Source organism: Salvelinus namaycush, chromosome 9, assembly GCF_016432855.1.
Source record: "Salvelinus namaycush isolate Seneca chromosome 9, SaNama_1.0, whole genome shotgun sequence".
Lineage (NCBI taxonomy): Eukaryota > Metazoa > Chordata > Actinopteri > Salmoniformes > Salmonidae > Salvelinus > Salvelinus namaycush.
Window position 1 is genome coordinate 51,963,393 of NC_052315.1, and position 15,953 is coordinate 51,979,345.

Below are 15,953 nucleotides of genomic sequence, written 5' to 3' on the forward strand. Positions count from 1 at the left end.
TTTGCCAGCTAGATATCTTACAACGATTAAGTTAACTGTCTAAAATGTGCTAAATGCTCCACAGTTGTGCATTTGGTTTGCTAATTTAGTAGCTAGTTAGCTATCTAGCTAAGTGGTTAGAAGAGAATCCCCTCCTGGATCAAGAACCTTGCTGGCTAATATTATTTTTTTGCATGCAGCAAACTGGGAGTAGCAGTGGAGGCTGCTGAGGGGAGGATGGCTCATAATAATGGCTGCAATGGAGCAAATGGAATGGTATCAAACATGGCGGCAGGTAGCCTAGTGGTTAGGGCGTATGGCCAGTAACCGAAAGGTTGCTGGATCGAATCCCCAAGCTGACAAGGTAAAAATCTGTCGTTCTGCCCCTGAACAAGACAGGTAACCCACTGTTCCTAGGCAGTCATTGTAAATAAGAATTTGTTCTTAACTGACTTGCCTAGCTAAATAAAAATATGGAAACCATATTTGATACCATTCCACCTATTCTGCTCCAGCCATTACCACAAGCCCACTCACCCCAATTAAGGTGTTGTATACTTATACAGTTTAGGTCAGAAACTGTACAAAATGTTAGCATTTGGTTAGCATTCTCTATAGGATTTTACGTGTACTTGTTAACATTGCTAACTTTCAGATTACAGAGTATCAGTGGGGTGAAAACTGCGGCACCTGCGTTCAGTGCCGGTATTACCGTATATACCGGTGTAACAATCTGGATACCACCCAAGCCTAGTGTGTGAGTTTGCTTATATCCTTGGTCTCTTGAGTAAGCGTGTTCATTTTGAAAAACACTCAGATGGGCTCTGGAGATGTCTTTCTTTGAGAGTGGCCAACATTGCTTTCCACGTGACCAAATAAACATTGCCTAACAATCTACCCCCTGCTGATGTCAAATACCAGGGCTGCCAATCACTCTGAGTCCCAGACCCAGAGTACCTTCATTATCAAACCCAAATCTCAAAAACCGACTATATTCGTTTTCTCTGACCAGCTAATGCTTTGACTCCCTAGGGTCTTTGGAAAGCTTGGATTTGGGGAGGGATATCTTGGGACAAATCAAATCTCACAAAAAGTCCTTTGAATGACTTTAATCTCAAATGGCAGCCATCCAGGACTTCAACTTCCCTGCTTTCTAAATCACTGATTTAAGACTAAGAGGTTTAGTCAATTTGTTATGGAGCTGTACGTATTCAGTATATATCACACAAAAAGGACCACATTTCTGAACCGAAGTAGTCCAGTAGTCCAAAGAGCAACACTCAAAGTATCTCAGTCTGAAAATACACATATGGTTCATGTTTTGATGATGTTGCAATTGTGAGGTTGGCATAATGCCTAATAGGCAAGAAGACAGAATAATAGACAAGACTTTGTAGCAGGACCAAGCTCTATTGTGTAGCCCAGGTATTCCCAAACTGGGGTATGCGTATCCCAGGGGTACGCGCCATGCCGTCGGGGGTACGCCAAATAAAAATGTCATTCACATTTTTATATATATATATATATATATATATATATATATATATATATATATATATTATTATTATTTTTTTTTTATTTTTTTAATTGTACTTTTTTTTCCTTCACATTTTCAAACAGTCCATTGATATTTTCCCACAGGGCTATACATTTGAGTGAAGTTTTTTCTCTCGCCTGAGTAGCCTCGTTTCACTGCCAAAGATAAAATTCAACCATCTAGTCTTCAGCGAAATAACAACACAATGTCAAATACAGGTAGCCTAGTCAAATAATTAACATCCAATCACATTAACCGTTACTCTCTCGCGGGAATTCCACTAACGGTCCGTATGTAACCAAACGCAGCTGCTGCTCATGTTGCTATCAGTACTGATGGCGCAAAAGCCATGACAAGGAGACATAGTGGAATGGTAACGCGCGTTCAAGCCGTTGCTCCCGACGCCACTTGGGTACACTGCAGCATCCACCGAGAGGCTCTTGCTGCCAAGGGAATGCCTGACAGCTTGAAAGACGTTTTGGACACTACAGTGAAAATGATTAACTTTGTTAAAGCAAGGCCCCTGAACTCTCGTGTATTTTCTGCATTATGCAATGATATGGGCAGTGACAATGTAACGCTTTTAAAACATACAGAAGTACGTTGGTTATCAAGGGGCAAAGTATTGACATGTTTTTTTAAATTGAGAGACGAGCTTAAAGTTTTCATTACTGACCATCATTTTCACACAACTGGGCTATCTGGGTGATGTTTTTTCTCGCCTGAATGATCTGAATAGTGAATTACAGGGACTCTCCGCAACTATATTCAATGTGCAGGACAAAATTGAGGCTATGATTAAGAAGTTGGAGCTCTTCTCTGTCTGCATTAACAAGGACAACACACAGGTCTTTCCATCATTGTATGATTTTTTATGTGCAAACGAACTCAAGCGTACGGACAATGTCAAATGTGACATATAGCAAAGCACCTGAGTCAGTTGGGTGCGCAATTACGCAGGTACTTTCCCAAAACGGATGACACAAACAACTGGATTCGTTATCCCTTCATGCCCTGCCTCCAGTCCACTTATCGATATCTGAACAAGCCTCATTGAAATTGCATCAAGTGGTTCTGTGAAAATGTAATTTAATCAGGAGCCACTGACAGATTTCTGGATTGGGCTGCGCTCAGAGTATCCTGCCTTGGCAGATCGTGCTGTTAAGACACTAATGCCCTTTGCAACCACGTACCTATGTGAGAGTGGATTCTCAGCCCTCCCTAGCATGAAAACTAAATACAGGCACAGACTGTGTGTGGAAAATGATTTAAGACTGAGACTCTCTCCAATACAACATTGCAGAGTTATGTGCATCCTTTCAAGCACACCCTTCTCATTAACCTGTGATGAGTCATTCACCATTTTCCATGAACAAATAAGGTTTCATATGTAAGATGGTTAAATAAAGAGCAAAAGTATTGATTATTATTATTATTATATTATTATTTGTGCCCTGGTCCTATAAGAGCTCCTTGTCACTTCCCACGAGCAGAATTGTGACAAACACTGACACTCATTCTTGTTTAACAAACATATTGTATAGTGTGTGTGTGGCAGGCTTACAATGATGACAAAAAACAACATCTGAGAGTGCGCTGACCCTGGTGCTAGAGGGGGTGCGCAGCTGGAGGTTCAATGGCTGGAGGGGTAGGGGACAATAAAAAGTTTGGGAACCACTGGTGTGGCCAATGCATTTGGTCTCCTCTCCTCAAGAGGTTCACCGACACCATGATAATGCCACAGATATAAATCAAATCAAATGTTATTGGTCACATACACATATTTAGCAAATGTTATTGCAGGTGTAGCGAAATCCATATAGAAGTGATGTGACACACGAATTTGATTCTGCGTGGGTTTCAGCCATGTAATTCGGGAATGAAAGAGAAAAGTGGTTGAGAAAATAGGACTACATACATGCAAAGCAACTTCATTTTAGTGAGCCCCGTGTTCGGGTGCAGATGGAAGAAAATATGTTTTTCCTTGCTCCTGGCATTTCTGCTGGTGAGCCTTTCTCAAAGGATGCCCTATCTGGATCTATCTCTGGGTTCAGTTGTGTCACAGAAACACCGACAGAGGACTCCCCAAACCCAATGACAGCTCCAACTCCACTGAGGCTGCACATTTGAAATGCATGATAGGACATGATGGTCCTGGGCAGAGCCAGAAATGTCTTGGGGGGGCCAGTGACTGTTATGTAATGTGTTTCTCATATATGCTTCTCTGGCTGCTTTGACTGTGCCGAAACTGTTCCAAAGCAATGAGGGAAACATTTACTGACATCATATTAACTTACTTTCGGGACTATTACACTGGTTCCATTGTGCCAGGCATGCTCAATCAAGTAGTTGAAGTATCCGAGAGAGAAAAAATACTACTTCAACTCAGGTCTGTTATGGTATACAGCAGCAAAGGCCCAGAGGAGCCTTATCCTTCCTCATACACCAAGTCAGAATTTGGTCCGACTTTGCAGGGCACGGGACAGCAGAAGATGCATAACATTAGCAGTCCAGTTTATAGGATTCAGAAACCTATCAAAATGACAAGCATCCCGTGAAATCCTTCTGACAGTTCGCGTCAGATTTATGAAACTGAATACGTTGGGTTGAATTGGCTCTTGGCCAACAGTCCAGCATGTCCATTGCATCTGTCATATTGAATCGTTTATACCTCATCTATCATAGTGCAGACTAGGCCGTCGGTGGAGTCTTCAGTAGCAAAAAATACGGCGAAAACCCAGGCAGGACGCGCCCATGACATGGTACCTTGGCTGACAACCTGGCTGACATTCTAGTGGTTGAGGTGATTGCCGGATGATGCTGTGATATGCTACCGCCGTCTGTTGGGGCTCCAACTAGCAGGCTACAATGAACCCAGCGACCTATATTTTCTGCTCCGGATAGTTCACAATAATTGAAATGTTAATCTCGCAGGGATTGGTCTGTTTACAGTGAATCGCCGACTGTTTCTAAATCAATTACTAGGAAAGAATAGGTGAAGCATTAGATATCCTGCTGTCTAGCCTATAATAACAATATCCTAACGTATAGGGATAGATATTTTATATGTTTAAGGTTTTATGAATGTCATTCATTAACAACGCACACACAGGTGTGTAGCTAATCATCCGTAACGTGAATCAAATGCAATCACACTATTCCTGCCTTCAAGACCGTGGAGCCAGCGCACTGTCTTGTCTGCCCGTGCATGGAAAATGCATGCCACCAAAGTCACCCAGAATAACGTTTTATATCAATGTGCAAGCAGCATCGACTCAAGATCGTCTGTATAGTCTCCGTTTTGCAGTCGCGAATAATAGAGCGAGAATGCAAGATGCACAAACTTGTCTAAATTGTACACGATTCTGCATTGCGGTAGGCTCCATCACTTCGTCCCCATCTCAATCATTGTAAACAACACTGATCCCCCTTGCTTGCCCAGTGCTGCAAAGACACGGCTTTTCTAGGGGGGTAAAAAAATCTAATACATAGAATCGCTGAAGCTGCTCATCTTCTTACCTGCAATAGCGAACGATCCGTCCGTCCGTGTACATTCACGACTCACGCCTGGGTCATCGCCGGGTGCTCAGGAACTAGGAGCAGGGAAGAAACTGACAGGCAGCTGCGTCTCTGCCTTGTCCTCTTCGATTGGACGGATGGCTATAGGGGGCGCTATACGGAACTTTCATTGGGCAACAGGAGCAGCCACCCAGTCCAAAAGATGTGTTCATAACAGAAGAGATCTGACAACATAACGGAGGATCGATCATAGCTAAGTGATGTTTTACATATTCTGCAGTGTGATGGTATCGTTTTCATTTTGCCTAAACATGAACTGTACCTGGGTGATGTCAGTACCTCAATGAGAAAATGCAGTAGCCTATTTTAATATTAAATAGCATACCACTGGGCACAGACATCAATTCAACGTCTATTCCACGTCTATTCCAACGTCTATTCCAATTTCATTGAAATGACGTGGAAATAACGTTGATTCAACCAGTGCGTGCCCAGTGTGCAGGCATCATTATATATGTTTTAAAAATGAGAACGACATTGCCTGAAGCAGTCTACGTAAGTGGAGATATGAGAGAGATGTAGGCTATTATTTTCTCCATCGTGCATCAATGCCCTAAGGTAAAGTGAATGGCCTTGGTGACACGCATGTTGTCATGCGTACTATCACATTGCTCCACATCAAGATTAGCGGAGACAAACAAGGCTCACAGAGAGTAGGTCACTAGTAATTTTAAAAAGTTAAATCCCAATCCACATGACCTCCTCAAAACATGTCTACAAGCATTGCATATTGCTGTGAATGTATACAAGATACTTTAAGGCCCTCAATTATATTTTGGTACCAATGCTTATGCTTAGGCCTACAGTGAAAACATTTAAATCAGCAATGATGACATGCTCAAAAAATGTCTAGGGACTGTGTACATTGTATAAAATATAAGGTCCTCAAGGATATTTTGCTACCAGTAATCCAAGATTTGTATGTCAATCTTTTTCGAATAACTGTCATTCATCTGAGAAACATGGCAGTGTATATACAGTAGGATATGAATGGCATTGTCTTCTATCAATCTCCAGGGTGACTCATAAACAGCTACCACCCTCCTGTCTTTCTAGAGAATAGATAATTGTCACATATGTGGTAAAGAAAGTGCAGAGACAGAGAGCGAAGGTGAGAGACAGAGAGAGTGAGAGACAGAGAGAGTGCGAGAAAGAGAGTGAGAGAGACAGAGAGAGACAGAGAGAAAGGGGGGAGGGAGACTTATGAGAGAAGAAGAGTGAAGAGACTGAAGAGGAGAGGGGGGATGTCGTGATTTAACCCTCTACTGACCCCCTTTGGGACTCAACCCAAGGTATCTCCATCCCTGAAACCCAAATCCACATGGGACGTGTGTGCGCTCGTGTGTGTGTGTTCAGGTTGGTGGGAGGTGAGGACGGGGATACAATCCCCACGGTGCCATAAGGATATCGGGTGGAGGGGAGGAGACAGAGGGCATTAGTGTCAGAGTATTAGAACAAAAGCACTCTCACTTTTATCACTCTCACCCCAAGGAAATAGCTCCTTCGATTAGATAGAGATGCAGGGGGGAACCATCACATTAAAGGGGCATTTCATAGCATTTTGCATGACCCTGAGACTTTGCCAGGAAGTAAACAAAGGCTTGCCAGTGGGATAGCTATGAGGCGTATTTGCAAAATAGGCCGATTAACGGTGGGATATCAACAACAACAAAAAATAGTAAAATTACCCCTTAACGTAGTGCCATTTCAGTCCCTGCCGGAAGCTGAGCCCGCGGTTTATGGGGCCGTTTAAAGTCCCAGGGAGGGTTAAGTAATGTACCGTTTGCAACTCCCTGCTGATTACTGCATTAACCCAACTTTTCATGTGTCTCTCCTCAGGCCAGTGGTGCCTGGTCCCCTCGCTAAGGCTGGACCCAGTGACTCCCCTCCTCCTCCGCTGGACATCGAGGGAGGTCCGGCGTACTCGGTCTTGGATTCGAGGCATCGGGCGGGGCGTCTCCTGTACCTCATCGACTGGGAGGGGTACGGCCCAGAGGAGCGGTGAGGGTTTCCTGCGATGGACATCCTGGACAATTTGCTGACCAGGGATTTTCACCGCCGGCGCACTGACCGACTTGCACCTGTGGTCGTCTCAGAGGCCGGTGACGTCCTTCTCGGGGGAAGGGGAGGGGGTACTGTCATGGATCTCCCCGGTACTGCTGCTCATTCTGTTCACCAGCTCCGGAGGTCTACGTCACCGGCCTTCTAGGCGACACTGAATTTGATTCATTACCACCAACCCCGGACTGTCTTGTCTCATTATGCACACCTGGTTCCCATTCCCCGATTAGTATGTGTATATATGTGCACTCTATTCCACATTGTCCTTGTTGATTATTGCCCCATGTCCGTTGGTCTTGTGAGTACAGTACCTGTGCTCTGTTGTGTGTGTATATATATATATACACACAGTGGGGCAAAAAAGTATTTAGTCAGCCACCAATTGTGCAAGTTCTCCCACTTAAAAAGATGAGAGAGGCCTGTAATTTTCATCATAGGTACACTTCAACTATGACAGACAAAATGAGGGAAAAGAATCCAGAAAATCACATTGTAGGATTTTTAATGAATTTATTTGCAAATTATGGTGGAAAATAAGTATTTGGTCACCTACAAACAAGCAAGATTTCTGGCTCTCACAGACCTGTAACTTCTTCTTTAAGAGGCTCCTCTGTCCTCCACTCGTTACCTGTATTAATGGCACCTGTTTGAACTTGTTATCAGTATAAAAGACACCTGTCCACAACCTCAAACAGTCACACTCCAAACTCCACTATGGCCAAGACCAAAGAGCTGTCAAAGGACACCAGAAACAAAATTGTAGACCTGCACCAGGCTGGGAAGACTGAATCTGCAATAGGTAAGCAGCTTGGTTTGAAGAAATCAACTGTGGGAGCAATTATTAGGAAATGGAAGACATACAAGACCACTGATAATCTCCCTCGATCTGGGGCTCCACGCAAGATCTCACCCCGTGGGGTCAAAATGATCACAAGAACGGTGAGCAAAAATCCCAGAACCACACGGGGGGACCTAGTGAATGACCTGCAGAGAGCTGGGACCAAAGTAACAAAGCCTACCATCAGTAACACACTACGCCGCCAGGGACTCAAATCCTGCAGTGCCAGACGTGTCCCCCTGCTTAAGCCAGTACATGTCCAGGCCCGTCTGAAGTTTGCTAGAGAGCATTTGGATGATCCAGAAGAAGATTGGGAGAATGTCATATGGTCAGATGAAACCAAAATAGAACTTTTTGGTAAAAACTCAACTCGTCGTGTTTGGAGGACAAAGAATGCTGAGTTGCATCCAAAGAACACCATACCTACTGTGAAGCATGGGGGTGGAAACATCATGCTTTGGGGCTGTTTTTCTGCAAAGGGACCAGGACGACTGATCCGTGTAAAGGAAAGAATGAATGGGGCCATGTATCGTGAGATTTTGAGTGAAAACCTCCTTCCATCAGCAAGGGCATTGAAGATGAAACGTGGCTGGGTCTTTCAGCATGACAATGATCCCAAACACACCGCCCGGGCAACGAAGGAGTGGCTTCGTAAGAAGCATTTCAAGGTCCTGGAGTGGCCTAGCCAGTCTCCAGATCTCAACCCCATAGAAAATCTTTGGAGGGAGTTGAAAGTCCGTGTTGCCCAGCAACAGCCCCAAAACATCACTGCTCTAGAGGAGATCTGCATGGAGGAATGGGCCAAAATACCAGCAACAGTGTGTGAAAACCTTGTGAAGACTTACAGAAAACGTTTGACCTCTGTCATTGCCAACAAAGAGTATATAACAAAGTATTGAGATAAACTTTTGTTATTGACCAAATACTTATTTTCCACCATAATTTGCAAATAAATTCATTAAAAATCCTACAATGTGATTTTCTGGAATTTGTTTTCTCATTTTGTCTGTCATAGTTGAAGTGAACCTATGATGAAAATTACAGGCCTCTCTCATCTTTTTAAGTGGGAGAACTTACACAATTGGTGGCTGACTAAATACTTTTTTGCCCCACTGTAGATCATGCTCAAACTCTTCCAGGCACAGACCTGACTAATGAGACATGCTGGGTGCGGTCAGCAGAATAGACCAAAATGTTGTCTATATTAACCACTACGCGCCGTCCCAGCATGTCCCGAAACACTTTGTTAATAAAGGCCTGGAAGACTAAAGGAGCATTAGACAGGCCAAAGGGCATTATGAGATACTGGGGCTCTGTTCTGTTCACAAACTGTCCCCACAGAGCCCCAGGACAGCAACACAATTAGACCCAACCAAATAATGAAAAAACTCAAAGATAATTACTTGACACATTGGAAAACAGAGCAAACTAGAATGCTATATAAAAAAACATTTGGCCCTAAACAGAGTACACAGTGGCAGAATACCTGACACTGACCCAAACTTAAGGAAAGCTTTGACTATGTACAGACTCAGTGAGCAGAGCCTTGCTATTGAGAAAGGCAGCCTTAGGCAGACCTGGCTCTCAAGAAAAGACTGGCTATGTGCACACTAGCCACAATATGAGGTTGAAACTGAGCTTTAACTCCTTCCAAATGTATGACCATATTAGAGAGACATATTTCACTCAGATTACACAGACCCACGAAGAATTTGAATTTAAACACAGACACCCTCATAGATATCATCCTGACCAACCTGCCCTCTAAATACACCTCCGCTGTCTTCAACCAGGATCTCAGCGATCACTGCCTCATTGCCTGCGTCTGTAATGGGTCCGCGGTCAGATGACCACCACTCATCACTGTCAAACGCTCCCTAAAACACTTCAGCGAGCAGACCTTTCTAATCGACCTGCTCCGGGTATCCTGGAAGGATATTGACCTCATTCTGTCAGTAGAAGATGCCGGGTTATTCTTAAAAATGCTTTCCTCACCATCTTCAATAAGCATGCCCCATTCAAAAAATGTAGAACTAAGAACAGATATAGCCCTTGGTTCACTCCAGACCTGACTGCCCTTGACCAGCACAAAAACATCCTGTGGCATACTGCATTAGCATCAAATAGCCCCCGCGATATGCAACTTTTCAGGGAAGCTAGGAACCAATATACACAGGCAGTTAGGAAAGCAAAGGCTAGCTTTTTAAAACAGGAATTTGCATCCTGTAGCACAAATTCCAAAAAGTTCTAGGACACAGTAAAGTCCATGGAGAATAAGAGAAACTCCTCCCAACTGCCCACTGTACTGAGGCTAGGAAACACTGTCACCACCGATAAATCTACGATAATCGAGCATTTCAATAAGCATTTTCCTACAGCTGGCCATGCTTTCCACCTGGCTACCACTACCCCGGTCAACAACTCTGCACCCCCCACAGCAACTTTCCCAAGCCTCCCCCATTTCTCCTTTCTCCTTTACCCAAATCCAGATAGCTGATGTTCTGAAAGAGCGGCAAAATCTGGACCCCTACAAATTAGCTGGGCTAGACAATCTGGACCCTCTCTTTCTAAAATTATCCGTCGCAATTATTGAAACCCCTCTTACTAGCCTGTTCAACCTCTCTTTCATATCGTCTGAGATCCCTAAAGATTGGAAAGCTGCCGCGGTCATCCCCCTCTTCAAAGGGGGTGACACTCTGACCCAAACTGTTACAGACCTATATCTATCCTACCCTGCCTTCCTAAAGTCTTCGAAAGCCAAGTTAACAAACAGATCACCGACCATTTCGAATCCCACCTTACCTTCTCCGCTATGCAATCTGGTTTCCGAGCTGGTCATGGGTGCACCTCAGTATCGCTCAAGGTCCTATAAGACATCATAACCGCCATCGATAAAAGACAATACTGTGCAGCCATATTCATCGACCTGGCCAAGGCTTTCGACTCTGTCAGTCACCGCATTCTTTTCGGCAGACTCACCAGCCTTTGTTTCTCAAATGACTGCCTCGCCTGGTTCACCAACTACTTCTCAGATAGAGTTCAGTGTGTCAAATCGGAGAGCCTGTTGTCCGGACCTCTGGCAGTCTCTATGGGGGTGCCACAGGGTTCAATTCTCGGGCCGACTCTTTTCTCTGTATACATCAATGATGTCGCTCTTGCTGCTGGTGATTCTCTGATCCACTTCTACCCAGACGACACCATTCTGTATACTTCTGGCCCATCTTTGGACACTGTGTTAACAAACCTCCAGACAAGCTTCAATGCCATACAACACTCCTTCCGTGGCCTCCAACTGCTCTTAAATGCAAGCAAAATTAAATGCATGCTCTTCAACCTATCACTGCCCACACCCACCCGTCTGTCTAGCATCACTACTCTGGACAGTTCTGACTTAGAATATGTGGACAACTACAAATACCTAGGTGTCTGGTTAGACTGTAAACTCTCCTTCCAGACTCACATTAAGCATCTCCAATCCAAAATTAAATCTAGAATTGGCTTCCTATTTCGCAACAAAGCATCCTTCACTCATGCTGCCAAACATACTCTCGTAAAACTGACTATCCTACCGATCCTTGACTTTGGCGATGTCATTTACAAAATAGCCTCCAACACTCTACTCAGCAAATTGGAGTCGTGGCCAAAAGTTTTGAGAATGACACAAAAATTAAGTCTGCTGACTCAGTTTGTATGATGGGAATTTGCATATACTCCATAATGTTATGAAGAGTGATCAGATGAATTGCAATTAATTGCAAAGTCCCTCTTTGCCATGCAAATGAACTGAATCCCCCAAAAAACATTTCCACTGCATTTCAGCCCTGCCACAAAAGGACCAGATGACATCATGTCAGTGATTCTCTCGTTAACACAGGTGTGAGTGTTGACGAGGACAAGGCTGCAGATCACTCTGTCATGCTGATCGAGTTCGAATAGCAGACTGGAAGCTTCAAAAGGAGGGTGGTGCTCGGAATCATTGTTCTGTTAATAATGGTTACCTGCAAGGAAACACGTGCCGTCAGCATTGCTTTGCACAAAACGGGCTTCACAGGCAAGGATATTGCTGCCAGTAAGATTGCACCTAAATCAACCATTTATCGGATCATCAAGAACTTCAAGGAGAGCGTTTAAAAAAGAGAGAGAGAGAGCAACATCTGCAACATCTATCAGAGGTCAGAATATAGTAATTGTAGAGGAATACAAATATCTGGGTATCCTTTTGGACAATAAGCTTCAGTGGAGTAAATGTACAGACCTGATCTACAAAAAGAGCCAGCAGAGACTGTACTTTCTCAACAAGCTCGGATCTTTTAATGTAGACTGTACTATATTGACTCTGTTTTACAAATATTTTATTGAGAGTATTTTAACTTCTTGTATTGTTTGTTGGTTTGGCAATGCCACTGTCAGCCAGAGAAATATGTTGAGACGGATTATCACCACAGCAAGCAAGGTACTTGGAGTCAAACAGACAGGCCTGGATGAGATCTTTAAGGTCAGGGCCCTCGGTAAGGCTCACAAAATCATTTTAGACCCAAGCCACCCCCTGTACCAGGACTTTGAACTATTCCCCTCTGGGCACAGGTATAGGGCACCCCTCAGCAGGAAAAACACAACTAGACAATAATTTGTGCCCGGTGTGATATCCCTCCTAAATAGCTCGGGCTAATGTTCCTATCGACTCCGTAAGGCCAGCAGGCTAGTCTTTAAAATAAAAAGTTTTATTTATATATTATTATAATTATTATAATATTTTTTTATTGGTATGTAACTGTTATGAAAGTTGTATTGTCAATTTTGTTTTTTATTTAAACGCCACTTTAAATGTGTCCATGACACTGCAACAAAATTTCCCCATGGGGACACTAAAGTCAGTAGTAGTAATAGAGATGTCGTGTATTTTTTCAAACATCTCCTTTAGTAGATTATTGACCTCGTAGATTGGCAGATTATCCAAATATTTCCCTTCATTCTTCCTCTTTTTCTTCCTGTTAAAAGCAGGCAATGCACAGCCTGACATGGAGCATACCACAGGCTTTTATCTGAAGAGGCAGTAACAGCCAGGAATGAATGGCTAATGGGTGTCATGGCAGACATACTGTCGACACAGAACCTCTGATCAGTCCTCAGAGGGTTCATAAGATTGGTTTATTCATAGAATTTGCAATGCTCCGTTTGCTTCCATTGCATTGCTGTTTAATTAAAAACATTATGAATATTAGAACAGTCAGAATTAAGTTTTACAATAAAGATAGAATGGACATTGAAGAAGATGATAATATTTTATTCATTCATTATATTTCAATTTACTTGGAAATTCATTATTTCACTACGTGGAGAAACTTAAATACAAATAAATTGTTAGTAAAAACCTTGAAACTGTTTTAGAATAAGAACACCAAACCATTTTCAATACTGTCACAAAGTGGAAGAGTTTGGCGGACCTTGTGCTGCTCATATAACCAACATAAACCAGAATGACGCAGTACATCGAGGGGTACTTATCTTACACTCCAAAGTCCATTACATCTGAAGGTTTCCAGAGTACTGTATGGTTTTATTTAGTACAAAATAGGGACATTTCAGAAACACACAACTATATAGCTGACAAATGAAAACCATCCAAATGTGAACTCATGAGCAACTTCTTGTCCTGTTAGTTACAATAATGTACAATGTTCACAGCAAAGTAAAAACAAATACAAACAAAAAAAAATATATGTATTCTATAGAAGTAGTCTATATTGAACACAGCTCTCTCAGCCAGTCAAACCTTCACATGCACAGTTCTGCCTCTCAGGCTCTTAAAGGGATAGTTGATCAAATGTTGTCATTTGGGTGAACTATCCATTTAAGCTCCTCTAGCAGTGGTTTTCTGTACAGTCAATTAGAGTATATATTTACAAATGCAACAAATAATGTTCTGCACATCTATCACTCCAGTGTTTAATTGCTAAATTGTAATTATTGCGCCACTATGGCCTATTTATTGCCTTACCTCCCTAATCTTACTACATTTGCACACACTGTATATATACTTTTCTATTGTGTTATTGACTGTACGTTTGTTTATCCCATGTGTAACTCTGTGTTGTTTGTGTCGCACTGCTTTGCTCTATCTTGTCCAGGTCGCAGTTGTAAATGAGAACTTGTTCTCAACTGGCCTACCTGGTTAAATAAAGGTGAAATTAAAAAATTTAAAATAAACTAATTTAGTTAAACTCCCATATCTATTGGGTGAAATACCACAGTGTACCATCACAGCAGCAAGATGTGTGACCTGTTGCCACAAGAAAAGGGCAACCAGTGAAGAACAAACACCATTGTAAATACAACCCATATTTATGTTTATTTATTCTTCACTTGCTTTGGCAATGTTAACATATGTTTCCCATGCCATTAAAGCACTTACATTGAATGAGAGAAAGAGAGAGAGAGATGTGTATTTTTTCAAACATCTCCTTTAGTCGATTATTGACCTCGTAGATTGGCAGATTATCCAAATATTTTCCCCTTCATTCTTCCTCTTTTTCTTCCTGTTAAAAGCAGGCAATGCACAGCCTGACATGGAGCATACCACAGGCTTTTATCTGAACAGGAACAGTAAATCAGGTGGATGGACAGGGGGGAGGCAGTAACAGCCGGGAATGAATAGCTAATGGGTGTCATGGCAGACATACTGTCGACACAGAACCTCTGATCAGTCCTCAGAGGATTGGGATGATAGGGGGGAGGAAAAGAGGGAGAGTTGGGGATAGGAAGGAGTGGTAGGGGTGGGACAGGGGATGGGGAAGGGAATAAAGATGTAGGGATGGGGTTGGGGTAGAAGAGAGGAAGGATTAGGATAGGGACGAGATGGACGGGAAACGGGGGGGGTTTGGAGGGGGAAGGTTGGGTTTATGCGGTCGACGCTGGAGGATTGAGAACGGGAGATGGCTGAAAGGAGACGGATGGAGGGAAGGGTTGTAGGTTTTAAGAGGGCAGCTGCTGTTTTGGTGGTAATGATCACCAGTAAACACACATGATTATGTTGCCATGAAAATGAATTGCTAAGCTTCTTACCAGGAAGCCCATGTAACCGAGGACCAAAAAGAAAACAATAGCAAATGGGACTGTGTTGTGGCGTATGACCATGTGGTAGAATAATGTCCAATTATTTGGTTATGTTGCAGATATATTGACATTGGTTCGTGCCAGTTCACTTACCTTTGGTGCTCCCAGCAGATCATTCCGCATGTCATGATTTTATTTACACAACATCATCCATCCTATGAAAATCTGTTCAACGAAAGTTGAAATAAAACGTGTAAATGTTTCAAATCAAGTAATAGTTGAATTTGGATGTACACTTCTGCGCTAGTCACGGGAGGTTGGTGGCACTTTAATTGGGGAGAACGGGCTCGTGGTAATGACTGGAGCGGAATCAATGGAATGGTATCAAATACATTAAAAAAAAACATGGTTTCCAGGTGTTTGATGCCATTCCATTTGCGCCGTTCCGGCCATTATTATGAGCCGTTCTCCCCTCAGCAGCCTCCACACTGGGTGATGCTTTTACTTCACATTGAGACGGTAATGATCCTGTTTATTTTCTCATCCGTATGATTGCCTTTTAATCACTAGGTGGCAGTAAAGGCTAGAATTAAAAATCTGTCGTCCACATATTGTATGACGAGATGGCAGTCCACAAATGGCAATTACCATCTATAAGATACTGTATAAGGATTAGAGGACAATAGCCACCTTTCTGTGTTAAAGTCATGATTGTTTTCGTTCATTTCTATCCACAAAATAATACTTGCTGGTCCAATTGCTGGTGAGGAAAGTTTCCCGTTTGAGAGCATCCATTTAGTTCTCTCTGTGCATCCAGGAAGATTTGAATAGCTGTTATATCAACTGCTATAATTACTGAGAAAGCATTCGTGAAATAATTACGCCCAATGAATTTAACCATGCAGT